Here is a 13,464-nt window from a genome sequence, read left to right as displayed (position 1 = left end):
TTTTCCATTCCCCCCCCCAATTGTACTTGCAGCCCAGCCTTTTGCGCCTCAGTTTTCCAACGTTTTGGAAGTCAAACGGTCTTCTGGAACGGCTCATGTTCGAGAACCAAAGTACCACTGTAGGTTTAAATCTGACAGATGTGGGACATGTAATTGCCCTATCTTTCTTCCCTCCCACCCCGCAATGCTGTTATAGACATGCTTCCATGGGAAGGTGCGAACTGGGTGTTGTGGTGTCTAGACAGGACTCCTTAGATGTTGATGTATCCTGCCCAGCTCCACCTGTGCAGTTTGAATATAGGAGAGAGAGGGCAGGTGCTAAGCTTGTAACGCTGGAAGACCAGAATGATCTTGCTAATGGAATATCTAAGGAGGATATTGTTTACTCATGTTTACTGGCACTTTTTACGCAACCTGAGTGTGAATCAGGGCTGATCCTAGAGAGCAGGGAATTCTGGACGGAGTGAATAAGCCCCATTCCTCAGGCTCTAGATCTCAGTGTCTATAATAATACTGATTTCCATCCCCTGTCTATTTCACCATTGTTGCCTCTCTGTTAGTGTGCCCCTCAAAAAACCTGGTTGGCTATTTTTCTGGATTGTTCCACAAACGTGTGCTGCAAGAGCGTATATCTCGGACTGCAACGGCTTGGTGATTTCCCTAAGGCGCTCAAAATTGGTTCAAGCAGCGCCCGACACCTGCTAAAAGATACTGTCTATAATATCAATGATCTGGGGGAAGGGGGGGGGCAGGGGAATGTCCTTGAAGTGAGTCAGCGGAACCTGAAAAATGTGGTTGAGGTGGGGTGAAAAGTGTGGGTCAAAGCATCTGCCTTCCTTTGTAACCAAAATTAGACCCCTTGCTCTTTCAAGCCAGTAAAGGGGCCAGCAAACAAGGCAGGGAAGTTGAAACGGGATTAGATGGCTATGTTGTGAAGCTCAGCAGCAAGAAAGCACTGTGATTGGCAAGGCGCATTTTATGTTGCAAACACAACCCTCCCTCCCCCCCCCCGGCCTATATAAAACCAGCACTTAAGGAGAGGCTGTGGCTCAATGGGTAGCGCACCTGCTTGGAATGCAGTTAAATCCCTGATATCTCCAGGTAGGGCTAGGGAAGGCTCCTGCCTGGTGAAACCCTGGAAAGTTGGCATCCCTGAGAGGTAGATGGACCAACGGTCTGACTCGGTATGAGGCAGCATCGTGTTAGAATTTCGCAAGATTATTTTCTCTGTGTGTGGAGAAGCCTTCGAGTTCCCCCATCCTTGTGTTTAGGGTGACAAATTATGAAAAGCACTTGCTCAGTGGGAAGAACCCCCCGACTCCCCAAGGAGGGTCTCTTGCCCAAAGTCTCATGGCAAATGAACTACGGGGCAACTTCTGCAAGGAACCGTTTCTGATGGGCTGTACCCATGTACAAATTTAGGCACCAATAAATACTATAATGAACCGCAGAAAAAGCACTGGATTGAGTTTCTCTCCGTCGTACTGCAAGCTACTGACTTAAAACATTCATTATTTTAATATGCTGTAATTTTTTTGTGTGTGTCGTGGTCTGAGGGAGCGGGGAGGGAGGGAGGGGAGGGGGATGATGCTTCATGGTGTAGAAACTCACAAAAAAAATAAATAAATGAAGGAATGGCGCGATCTACTTCCGCCGCTTTGCCAATGAGAATGTGGGCTCGAAACATTTCCTTCCGTAATGGTCAGTAGGTGTCCTTCACAAGCTCGTCAAACTGTTTCCCTGTATATTTAACAGATACTGTGATTAAAAGGTTTTGTTTCGCCTTAATCGAAGTGTATTTTATTTTCTTTTTCAACTTTTTTCCCTCGCTGTCTCTGATTCCTCAGTCATTGATACCACTTTCAGAACGATGTATGATTTATTTTTAATTTTTTTTTGTAAGGAAAAATTTAAAAAAAACGGCAGCTTTGCTTCTTCCTCTCTAACAGGCAATTCACAGAAGATCAAAATATTCTAAAGCCATTTCTTAGAGGGCAATATCTACACCAGAGACTGAAACTGCAGTTCTGCAACCCACTTACCTGGGAGTAAGCCCCATTAAACACAGTGGAATGTATCTCCAAGTAAACATGCCTCGGATGGCGCTGTAAGGCTGCAATCCTTTACACCAGTGGCGGGCAAATGGTAAATCAGTGTTAACACAGGAAAAGTAAAAACACGCAAGGTGCTTTTAATTAATTTGCTGAAATGAACTAATTTTTTGTTGTTGAGAAAACTAGTAGTGCATTTGTGTATCAAAAGATTCCTGCATTGCAGGGGGTCAGACTAGATGACCGTTGGGTCCCTTTCAACCTTACAGTCCTATGACTCTTATGGACAGCCCTAGTTGGTCCTGGAAATATATCCTCAGACTGAGCCTGTGACAAGAGCCATCCAAGTCCTTAAAAGCACCGCCATTTTGCAACTGGCCATGGTTAGTGGATCTCAGGAGCAGCAGTATGGTGCAATGGTTAAAGATTGTTGGATGAGGACCTGGGAGAATAGGGTAAAAAATCCCTATTCAGCCATGAAGGTCCTCACTGGGAGACTTTGATCCAGACACTCTCTCTTAGCCAAACCTCCCTCACAGGTTTGTTGTGAGGATAAAATATGGAGGAGAACCACATATGTTGTCTGGAGCTCCTCGAAGGAAAGGTGGTGTGTGAATGCAACTAATAAATAAAAAGTGCTAGGGAAAGAAAATGGATTCATCGGACCTGAAATCTGCCCACCTCTGCTGTATGTGGTTTACCTTGGAATAACTCTGGTTGAAATCAATGGGGCTTATTACTGAATTGGACAGAATTGCACTTTTAGTGGCTTAACACTAGCCGTTCCATCTCCCCAGAGATCCTTGGGAACTGTAGTCTGCAAAGGCTGAGAGTCTCTAACCAGAAAGTCTCAGCGTTCAAGGTAAACTAGCGTTCCTAAGATTTTTGGGGGGCAGCCATTGCAATTAAAAACTGGCACATGTTTCTAGTGTAGATATGCCTCGTCTTAGCTTGTCTTTCTCTGCATCTTCAGAATACAAGCTTTTTTTTCCAAAAAAAAGCCCACTGCCTACCTACAAAAAGATGTAATTTTTTCATGTTTTTTTTTAAAAAGAACCTTATATATATAAATGGTAGCAAGGATTTTGATTTGTGTATCTGTCCTCATCTTCCTGTTCTTATCGCATCCTCCTGCCGTTGTTACAGTATACACGTTTGATCTAGGATATTTTATTTCTTTTAGAACTGTATAGTCTCTCCCCCCCCCTTTGCTTTTTTTTTAAAATCAATTGTAAATGTCTGTTTTTTTTCAAATAATGTTTTTAAAACACTGCGAAAGAGGAAGGTGCTAGTTCCTTAGCATTCTGGAGTGTATATTGCTTCTATTCTGTTTATAAGTAAAAAAACAAAACAAAACTGTGCATGACTTGTGTTTAGCAGTCATTATTGTGTCCGTTTGTGAAATTTTTATTAAAAAGGAAAAAAAAATTCAGTAGATGCACTTATGTATATGTGATTAGGGGTTTTGTTTCATCCCCCCCCCTCCGTTGTTGTTTCGTTTGGGGGTTATTATTATTATTATTATTTGTTCCTCTTTTTTTGAGTTGGGGCTAGAAGCCTTGAACTGCCAAGGAAAATTTTAAATAAGTGGCAGTTATTAATTAATACAAAATCGCTTTGTTGGGAGAATAAATAAAGTTAAAAAATAAATAAAAAAGAGGTGATGTGTAGAATATGATTAAAATAAAAGGCGATTTTTTTTTGCAAAAATTTCACTTTGATGCTTGTGATAAAAAAGATGAAAAACAAACAATGTACTTGTGTAGAGAAATTCCTTTAAAAAAAAATAATGAATAGAAAGCGCTGATTTTGAGGTTAATGCTGTAGAATAGGAATGTATACCAAATGTAATCTTTCCAATGCTACAACGGATTTATACATGAGATTGATATGCAATAAACCTGTGTGCTTTTTTAAAGGATGCTCCTCTGCATTTTCTTGGGATGTGTACAAAGTGGTGAAAATAAGTTGAATGCATAATGAATACTATTTATTGGGCACTAGGTCTGGGTCCTTGGTTTTTGCATTGGGGGGGGGGTCCTGGTCTCTGTACAGTTGGAACAACAGTCAAGCAACCTTTCTTTTTGCCACCATTATATATTGTTAAATAGTCTGTGACTGTGAAGGCAGCCCTGGTTATATCATACTTACAATGGCAGCGGGTACCAAAATGCTCTGTGAATGGGTACCTGAAGGGAAACAGTTCTAGGATTTAGAATCTCTCCTCATCGCTGGACTCCTCTGTCTAGATTTCTTTTCTGTACACATTTCCCTATCCCTTGATATTTTTGTTAGGATAATGGTTCACTTCTGCCCACCCACGCTGATCTCTACTGTGACAGATGGCATCCTATGTTTGTATTTCCTACAATTATAGAAAAGCTTTGTGCCTCCTTTGTTCGAGGTTCGGTTCCTTTGGAGAGATCCAAACCAAGACTCACTTGTTGCAGCTTTGAATATACCTTTTTTAACTTTTCCACCTATTATCCCTCTCCATTTGCCAAGGAGGGGCAGCGTTTTGGACTTTTGTTCTGGTAACAAAAATGAGCGCAGCTGTTATGGACAGTGCTCGAGCCATCTGCCCAACTCAGAAGGCCCGTAAAGAAAAGGTCTGTTGTTGGAAGGATGAGAATGTCCGCATGTAGTTCATTTGCATCCCGGCTGGGGGAAAATACCATAAATCAATCATGTGACCAGACAGAGCCTAGTAACCAAGGTTTATCCCCCTCTTCAAAAAAGCCCTCCCCTTGTTGATGACACATAAGAGGAAATTAATTTGGAGGCAGTGGGTGAAAATTTGTCTGCATGTTCTGCAATTCTGCCTGTCCCCGCACCGCAGAAGTTGCTGGACTTACATAATCCTTGGCCATACCAGTTGGGAGTCCAGTGGCAGTTTGTGGGCCCCAAGTTACCCACCCCTGGTGAAGGCAATATGCAGGGTTGTTGTTCTCTATACTTTGTTTTAGAAGTAGCCATGGTTCTCTGACACAGGGGAAAACCATGCTTAGGAGCACATAGGTCGCCTTTGCATGTTAGCTGCCTACCTATCAAAGTTTTATCCTACTTTTCCTACAACAGGCATCCCCAAACTGCGGCCCTCCAGATGTTTTGGCCTACAACTCCCATGATCCCTAGCTAACAGGGCCAGTGGTCGGGGATGATGGGGATTGTAGTCCAAAACATCGGGAGGGCCGAAGTTTGGGGATGCCTGTCCTACAAGGAACCGGGGGGGGGGTGGCTTCTAAGAGAATGCCCTCTCACCCTCTTAATCCTCATAACAACCCTGTGAGGTAGGTTAGCTTGAGAGACAGTGACTGGCACAAGGTCACTCCAAACATTTTGTGGCTGAAGTCTGACTCTAAGCACTACAGTGCACTGTTAGCAGGGGTGCCTGGAAACAGATGGCATGCACCCTGGGGAAACTGCATTTGCCAGGGGCACTTGCACTTATATTGCTGCAGTAAGTTCCACATTTAACTCCCGCTCCACTTGGAAAAACAAACAAACGCTTTTTGCAGAACTTTGTAGCTCTTGAAAGGATGCATATACCCTTATATGCATAAGCACTAGCTGTGTGCCCGGGTGCCAAAGCACCATTTAGGCAGCGATTGCATTTGCAGCGTGCTCGTAATTGTGACTGCAAATGTTTGCAGGCTCTCCCACCACCCGAATCGCTGCCTCTCAATACAGTACAGTATGCCTGCAATTTACGTGGGAGTTCCATTTCGGGGATCACGAGTCTAAAACCAAAACTGAGTATAGTCAAGACACATTGGGTGCAATGGCAAGTGGGATTGACATAGTCCTCTTCCCACCTCCCCGCCCCTTTCTGTACCCTTTCAATTTATTTGGTATTTTAATTGTCAAGTTTGTAAAGCTGAATGCCCATAAGTTAAATGCATGTAAGTTGCAAGTGTATTCAAGGCAATGAGCAGCATCACCCAGCAGAGGGCGAGCTGCAGCTGCAGAATCTGGACTTTGCAGCAGCGTTCCCAAGCTATTTGATACACGGGAGCCCAAATTCCATGCAATGTTAAGAGTTCTGCGATTTGAACTCCCAAGGACATTTTCTTTTTCATAAGAGTGTAAGAAGAGCTCTGCTGAATGAGGCCAATGGACCATTGGGTGCAACATCCTGTTCTCCCAGTGACCAACTAGATGCCCCCAGCAAGCAGGACCTGAGCCCAGCAGCATCTATCCCCACCTGCCAGGGCCGGTGCGTCCATTAAGGTGAACTAGGCAGTTGCATAGGGTGTCAAAATGGAGGGGGCGCTGGGACGACTAGGAGTGCTGCTGGCTTCGCAGGACTCACTCTGCCGCATGGCTGCTGTGCCCCGACACCACCTACCCGCGTCCAGGGCGGGCAGCGGCAGCAGCACCAGTGCAGCCCAGGCGTGCCCGGAGCGCCGAGGGCAGCAGCATGTGGAGGACACGTGGGGCGAGAGCAGCCCCTTCCTGCGGCACGCATGCGCCAGAGCCAGTCCTTCGGCTCCAGGCGGTGTCGCCGTGCTCTACTTCTCGGGCAGGCGGGAGCAGCTGCTGTTGCACCCAGGGGGCTGTGGCTGAAGCCCGAGGGCGGCCAGAGCAACTCAGCCGTGGACGTCACAGGTAAGCGGGAGGGGCGCTGGGAAGGGAAGGGGTGAAGGCTGGGCCAGGCCCGCAGATGCCCGGGGTGTGTGTGCTAGAAGGTGATCTCGCCTAGGGCGCAAAAAACCCCTAGCACCGGCCCTGCCACCTGCAATTCCCCAAAACTGGTATCAAAAGCCTTAGATACCCAAAGTTACTCTGTTTTATTTCTACTTTTAAATTCTGGTTGGCCCTTTCAGATCTGCATACTATAGACAAGTCTTCCATGCTAGGCTTCTCTTCTTTAGGACAATGCTGGGCAGCCCACAGGCCTAGCATGAAAGACTTGTCTATAGTATGCAGATCTGAAGGGGCCACAAAGGGTAAACCACCCAAAAGGTATGCTGAAGGTAAAGGTAAAGGGACCCCTGACCATTAGGTCCAGTCGTGACCGACTCTGGGGTTGCGCGTTCATCTCGCATTATTGGCCGAGGGAGCCGGCGTATAGCTTCCAGGTCATGTGGCCAGCATGACAAAGCCGCTTCTGGCAAACCAGAGCAGCACATGGAAACTCCGTTTACCTTCCCGCTGTAAAGGTAAAGGGACCCCTGACCATTAGGTCCAGTCGTGACCGACTCTGGGGTTGCGCGCTCATCTCGCATTATTGGCCGAGGGAGCCGGCGTACAGCTTCCGGTCATGTGGCCAGCATGACAAAGCCGCTTCTGGCAAACCAGAGCAGCACATGGAAACGCCGTTTACCTTCCCGCTGTAGCGGTTCCTATTTATCTACTTGCACTTTGACGTGCTTTCGAACTGCTAGGTTGGCAGGAGCCGGGACCGAGCAACGGGAGCTCACCCCATCACAGGGATTCGAACCGCCGACCTTCTGATCAGCAAGCCCTAGGCTCAGTGGTTTAACCACAGCGCCACCTTCCCGCTGTAGCGGTTCCTATTTATCTACTTGCACTTTGAGGTGCTTTCGAACTGCTAGGTTGGCAGGAGCTGGGACCAAGCAATGGGAGCTCATTGTCTTTAGGACAATGCTGGGCAGCCCAAAGGCCTAGCATGAAATGCTGGGCAGCCCACAGGCCCACAGGCCTAGCATGAAAGACTTGTCTATAGTATGCAGATCTGAAGGGGCCACAAAGGGTAAAGCACCCAAAAGGTATGCTGAAGAGTTTGCTAAAACAGTCATAGCAGATACAGCTGTTGTTAGTAACTCAGAGAAGGTTTGGGAACCTTCAAGCTTCCAAGAGGTCCAAAGTTTAACCTCAGAGGATGCTGAGCCATGGTTAAATACCATGAAGGCTGAACTTGATTCCTTAGAGAGGAACAAGACATAGGAACTAGTCACTGTCTGAAGTAGCCTGTTCACTAAAAGGCTGAGGTGTGGATCATGAGGTTCTGGGTTTAAATTTCTCCTCTGCCATAAACTCAAATAACCATCTACCTTATTCACTATGCAGCTTTTCGTGAATGCTGAAGGCACACCTCTTTACCTTTGCATTTTGACCCTTGTGGTGTGTGTTTTTCAGGACCCACCCTATTCCTGGGACAGGTAACCTGTTTTAACTTTTTTTAATTCTGAATTTGAAATGTTCGCAACCCACCATGGGGCCTGCCGGTGAAGGATGAAAAATAAATAAATAATATGCAAAAGATGGCACTGGGCTCCGAAATCTTGGAGAGCCGCTGCACTGACCGGTAGTCAGTGAGGACATTACTGAGCTAAAAAAAAAAAATCCTTCCAGCAGCACCTAGATAGACTCAGTATAAGACAAATGTCCGGAGGCGAAGCTATGTAGGTTAGGACACTGTAAAAAACACAAGAAATGACTTTTATATATATATATAAAAAATGCAACTCCCTGCGTTGCGTTTTGCTGGTTAACGCGGCAGAGGGTTGAACCTTTTGTAACTTGACGCCCGCGTGGGAATCTGCCCGGCCTGGAAGAGTTAAAGGAAGTTCAGAGGAAGTGTTTGGGACGCCGAAGCCCCGAATTGGCAAGGCTGGCTGGCTGGCTGCAAGAGAGACCCGTCGGCTCTTGCGCCGCATCTGGAGAAAGAGAGCGAAGTGGGAGGACTTGCCCAGGTGCACTTCGATCTCAGGCTCCTCCTCGGAGGGTGGAGTCCCCCTTCTCAGGCGACACCTGTGCTTTGCTTTTTTTCTTTTTTGTCCCAGGCCGAGGACTATGGCGCCCCGTTGACGCTGGAGACTGAGCCCCAATGGAGACGTAAAGAAGGTGAGCGCGTTTGGAGGGTGAGCGCGCGGGGGTTTGTTTTGGGTGTGTGCGCGCGCGCGTGGGAAAGTTAGCTCGCTGATCAAAGGAGGACAAGGCATAGTTTGCCCACTTGCTTCCTGGGAGGGAGGCTCTTCGCACCTCTCCCCCACCCCGCGCGCGCCTTGATTTTGGGGAGCTGTGATTTGGAGTTGCGTGGCTCCGTTTCAAATCGTGGGCGTTCAGGCAGTCACCTCCGCGGGTCGTATGTATCCCGCTTAGAAAAGGGCGCCCCAGCAGTTAATAAAGCAAAGCTGCTCCGCACGATCCATTGTGCACTAAAGGAACAAATCAGTGTCCGACCCCCTTGCAAATCCTGGGGGGCGAAATCTAGGCTAGCAGGGGTCCGATCATTTCCCAGGCCTGGATCTTCTAATTTCAGCGGGTCTACTCTGAGCAGGGCTCCCGCAGGATACAGGCCCCTGTTGTTTATAAGAGGACTTCCTTCTGTGGAAGGCGGCCCGAGGATCGCATCCGTGGCGCACGGTGTACAAAGGGTTAAAAGGAGATTGGCTGGAAAATTGCAACAGGCACCTTTTACTCTGACGTAAGCGGTGCATCGTCGAAGTGGAACTTACTCCTGAGTCTCAGTCCACACTGGATTGTGGCGCGCGCTTGGCGTGGAGGGGGGCGGGCTTCTTGTGCGTGATGACCCAGCTGAGTGCAATCGGATTTACTCGAGTAAGCATAATAGAGGGTTGTAATATTTTGTTTTGTTTTAGTAATTGATGAGTGTAGCTTTCCTGCGTGTAATACATGTGTATCCACTGCACGGTGGGTGGGCGCAACTGTGCCCCTTCCTTCCCCTCCCCCCAAAAAATCCCAGATATCCCAAACAGAAACAAAGAGTAAGTTTGTAGAATCTGTGAAATGAAGCAAAATGTGTAGACGCTACTCTCTCTCTCTCCCCCCCCCTCTCTCTCTCTCTCTCTGTGTGTGTGTAATTATTCCCCCCTCGCTTTAGGTGCTCTGTTTCTTCCCCCCCCCACCGCTCCCCAAAAGGATTGCAGGTGCCCATGGTGAAATCCTGTGCAGGCCCAATGAATATGCTGGCACTTACTCCCAAGTAAAAATGTCTAGCACCATGCTGCCTCTCTGGGAGTAAATTAAGTCACACTGATTTAAGAGTGAACCTGGATAGGGTCAGCCTGCAGAGAATAGTTTGGGGAAATCAAGGTCTGAATAAAAGGGATCTGTTTGAAAGCCATAGACACTGCTGGGGGGGGGCACTGTTAGGATCAAGCTTTTCAGTATTTAAAGTGCTTTGGCTGGGAACGGGTTGACTAAGTAAAAGCTTACAAGCTGCTTAGGCTTGCTGGCATTCTCCTGGGTTCACGGAAAGGCTTGAAAGTGAAACTAGTCATATCAGGTTGTTTCCAAGGTTGGTCCTACTTAGAGCAGACTCACTGAAATCAATGGGCCTAAGTTAGCTATGTCCATTAATTTCAATGGCTCTACAGTGAGTAGGGTAACATTGGATAGGAGCTATAACCCTAAAGTTTACCTCCTTCCTGGAAACTCGGATTGGTTCCAGGTGACCTATTTACTGAGCATCCGTCCTGATTCCTTTGCAGAAAATTTGTGGGGAGGTTAGATAGCAGCGGCTATTTGTTGAGTACTCATTCTGTTTCTTTTGCAAGGAGGTTATATGACACTGAGTCAAGCCCAGTGCTATTTCACACTTTCTGGTGCATTTCCACCTCGCTTCTCTTACCGCAAAAAGTCCAAATTTTGCAGGGAAGCAGGTTTGTTGAGAGAGCCAAATTAACTTGAATTGTGCAACCCTAATTTGCTGGTACATGATGGAATCACACCTGGAAATGGTGAATCTGAAAGTGTCCTGGGAGAGAACCATAGGCCTTTGATCCACCAGCTAGCTCAGTATTTTCTACACTAACTGGCAGCAGCTCTCCATGGTTTCAGAAAAGGGAACATTTTCAGTCCTGCCTGGAGATGGTGGGAATTGAACCTGTGACTTTCTGCATCCAAAGCAGATGCACTCCCCATATAAACAGGCTTTAATTTTCATCTGAATGTGGTTATTGAATCACACCTGACTGCTAGTCCTGTATGGCTAGCTGTGATTCCTGCATTGCAGGGAGCTGGGGCTAGATGGCCCTTTGGGTCCCTTCCATCTCTACAATTTTATGATTCTCTGATTCCCTTTTTATTTATTACCCCCTGCCTCAGCAGTTGATGCTAGCCAGTTTTGCCTGCATGTTTTTTTACCAACCTGGCTCCTGTGCTTTTGACTGTGGCCCAGTACTTGTAAATCCAACAAGACAAATTGTTATGAACAGCACAGTGTAGCACTTAGAATGTTGAAAGCCCTTTGTATACATGACTTAAGTAATTTTTTAATGAGAGCCCTGCAGGAGGAGTCAACAGTATGATCCTCAGAAGAAATAATAATAATAATAATAATACCAACAGAACTGCCAGCAGGTTCATAGCCAATGAGAAATTTGAACCGGGAACATTCCTGCTTGTTTGTTCAGCCAGCACGTGGCACTAGCTCTCATTGAGGAAGCTAATTGTTCCAGCATTGCTCTGTGTGGCCCCACCACCATGGTTGAAAATATGTGCAACTAGGGTCAGATAGGAACTGTAGAGGATAGAGGCCTCCTGTGTCTTTAATAGTTGGGCAGAAGATGGAGTTTCTGCAGGTGTAGCTTGTTACCTAGAGCCGATTTGTTCTTCTACATAACTATTAGATGCAGGGGCACACCCCACCCTGTTCCTCTTTTTTTGCATTTCCCCACCTTATCCATATCCCGATCTTGGCCTTGACATCATAGAATCATGGAGTTGGGAGGGACCCTGAGGATCATCTAGTCCAGGGTTTCCCAAATTTGAGTCTCGCTGCTTTTTGTTTTCTTCACCTGTGCGTTCTCTTTCGCTGCCTGCTCCGGCCGTGCCCCAACCTGCCAACCGAGAAATCAAAGGGAGTTTCCGCTCCTTAAGGGTTGGAAGGAATGCTGGTGGAGTAAATAATGCAATCTTACCTTGCACACTAGATAACATGTCTCAACAGGTGCGGGTTGTAAATAAAGAAATGTCCAGGCATTGCAGCAATTAGCTGCAGTGCATAGCTCCACCACAACCACCACCATCATCAATATCATTATTCCTAGGAGTTAAAGGTACTTTGTTTCATCTGTAGAGCCCTTAAGAATTCAGCCTCTGCTTAACCTGGTGCCCGCTTTCCCAAACTCACCTGCCTGCAGGCATGGAAAGGCAGAGCAGCCTGATTAAAATCTGTGCTAGGATATGTGCGAATATCCAATTGTGGCTTTTCTCCGAGAACAATTTTCAATGGTGCGTTTCAGGAACAGTGATGAGTGAGATTTGTGAATTAAACACAAAATCAGCTCCTACATTTCTTGCATCCATTATTTCCTCTTTTGCATGCCCTCATTCGTATTAAATAATCAGGGGGGGGGGTGTCTGTGGTTTCTGGGTGTAGCAATTAAGAGCGTCAAACCTGGGAGACCAGGGTTCAGATTGCCCTCTCAGCTGTTAAGAAAAGCCAGTGGCCCATCTAGCCCAGAATCTTGTCCCCACATAGGCTGCCCAGATGCCACCCAGGGAAGGCTACAAGCAGAACTGAAGCACAGCTGCTCTCTTTTCTCTGGATGCCCAGCAGCTGTCATTCAGAGGCATTCCGCCCCCAGCAGTGGAGGCAGGAAACAGCCATTGTGCCTAGTAGTCATGAATTTCCCTGGCTATCTTGTGCCAGTCAACATCTCTCAGCCTAACCTACCTCACAGGGTTGTTGTGAGGATAAAGTGGGGGCAGGGAGAACCGTGCGCTCCTTGGAGGGATATAAATAGGGGTGTTGTAGCATGCCTGAACATGCTCCAGAATCCTGTAGCATGCCTCCAGAATCCTTCCAAAGGAAGAAGGAACGGAGGGGAAAACTTACTGCATCCAAGCTAGTATGAAAACAACTCTGTCCTGGGACCCCCAAATATCTAGGAGTTGCATGTAAGGTATCTGGAAGAGGAGCTCCCCGCCCTTTTACAGAGACAGCTGAATTAAGAATACTGTACCTTTTTGTGCCCCAACCCGCTATAGAAAACTGGAAGAGAATACTACAGTAGTTGGAAGTCAGCTTAAAAACTAACCCAACAGGTTGGACAGCCTTTGTTGGACAGCCTTTGTTCCCCCTAGTCTTTGCAAGCTGAAAGATTTCTGCGGCCTCGAACAGTCTTGTTAAGAAATTGACCGCTTCGATGGGAATGAATAAGCAACAAGGTGCCTATGAAATCAACCTCAGCAAAGATTTAATACTATGCTAAGCTAATGTTTATGTGGTACTATGCACAGGTGATTTTATGACCTATTAACCACCCCAATTGTTTTTTTTAAAAAACACGCCCCATGAAGGTACATATTTCCACTTACTGTAGGAATGTCACTCAGCAGCAGCTTTCGGGAAGATGTTGTTCCTAGAAATTAATTTAAGAAGAAAGCAAGAATTTATGGTGGTTCCTCTCTTGGCGATATGGGGTGGGCCAAATGGAAAGTGGCTTGGAAAGAATTGAGTATATTTATTCATAGAATC

At 46.6% G+C, this 13,464-nt stretch overlaps 1 protein-coding gene across 5 annotated transcripts in view; it reads left to right on the top strand.

Annotated features, from left to right (window-relative positions):
- Window positions 1-8,641: 8,641 nt before the first annotated feature.
- ARHGEF16 (Rho guanine nucleotide exchange factor 16) overlaps window positions 8,642-13,464 on the top strand; it is a 40,546-nt gene continuing 35,723 nt past the window's right edge. For 4 of the 5 annotated variants that reach the window (XR_009557811.1, XR_009557810.1, XR_004692887.2 and 1 more), the window contains exon 1: window positions 8,642-8,861. The gene's annotated coding sequence lies outside the window, so the exon portion shown is untranslated. Of the gene's footprint in view, window positions 8,862-8,907; window positions 9,579-13,464 lie in introns of those variants that run through there. The other variant, XR_009557812.1, reaches the window with a different exon arrangement.

This window comes from Zootoca vivipara, chromosome 6 (assembly GCF_963506605.1).
Source record: "Zootoca vivipara chromosome 6, rZooViv1.1, whole genome shotgun sequence".
NCBI classification, from domain to species: Eukaryota; Metazoa; Chordata; class Lepidosauria; order Squamata; family Lacertidae; genus Zootoca; species Zootoca vivipara.
The sequence above is the reverse complement of the archived record's forward strand: the minus strand, read 5'-3'. Positions and strand labels throughout refer to the sequence as shown.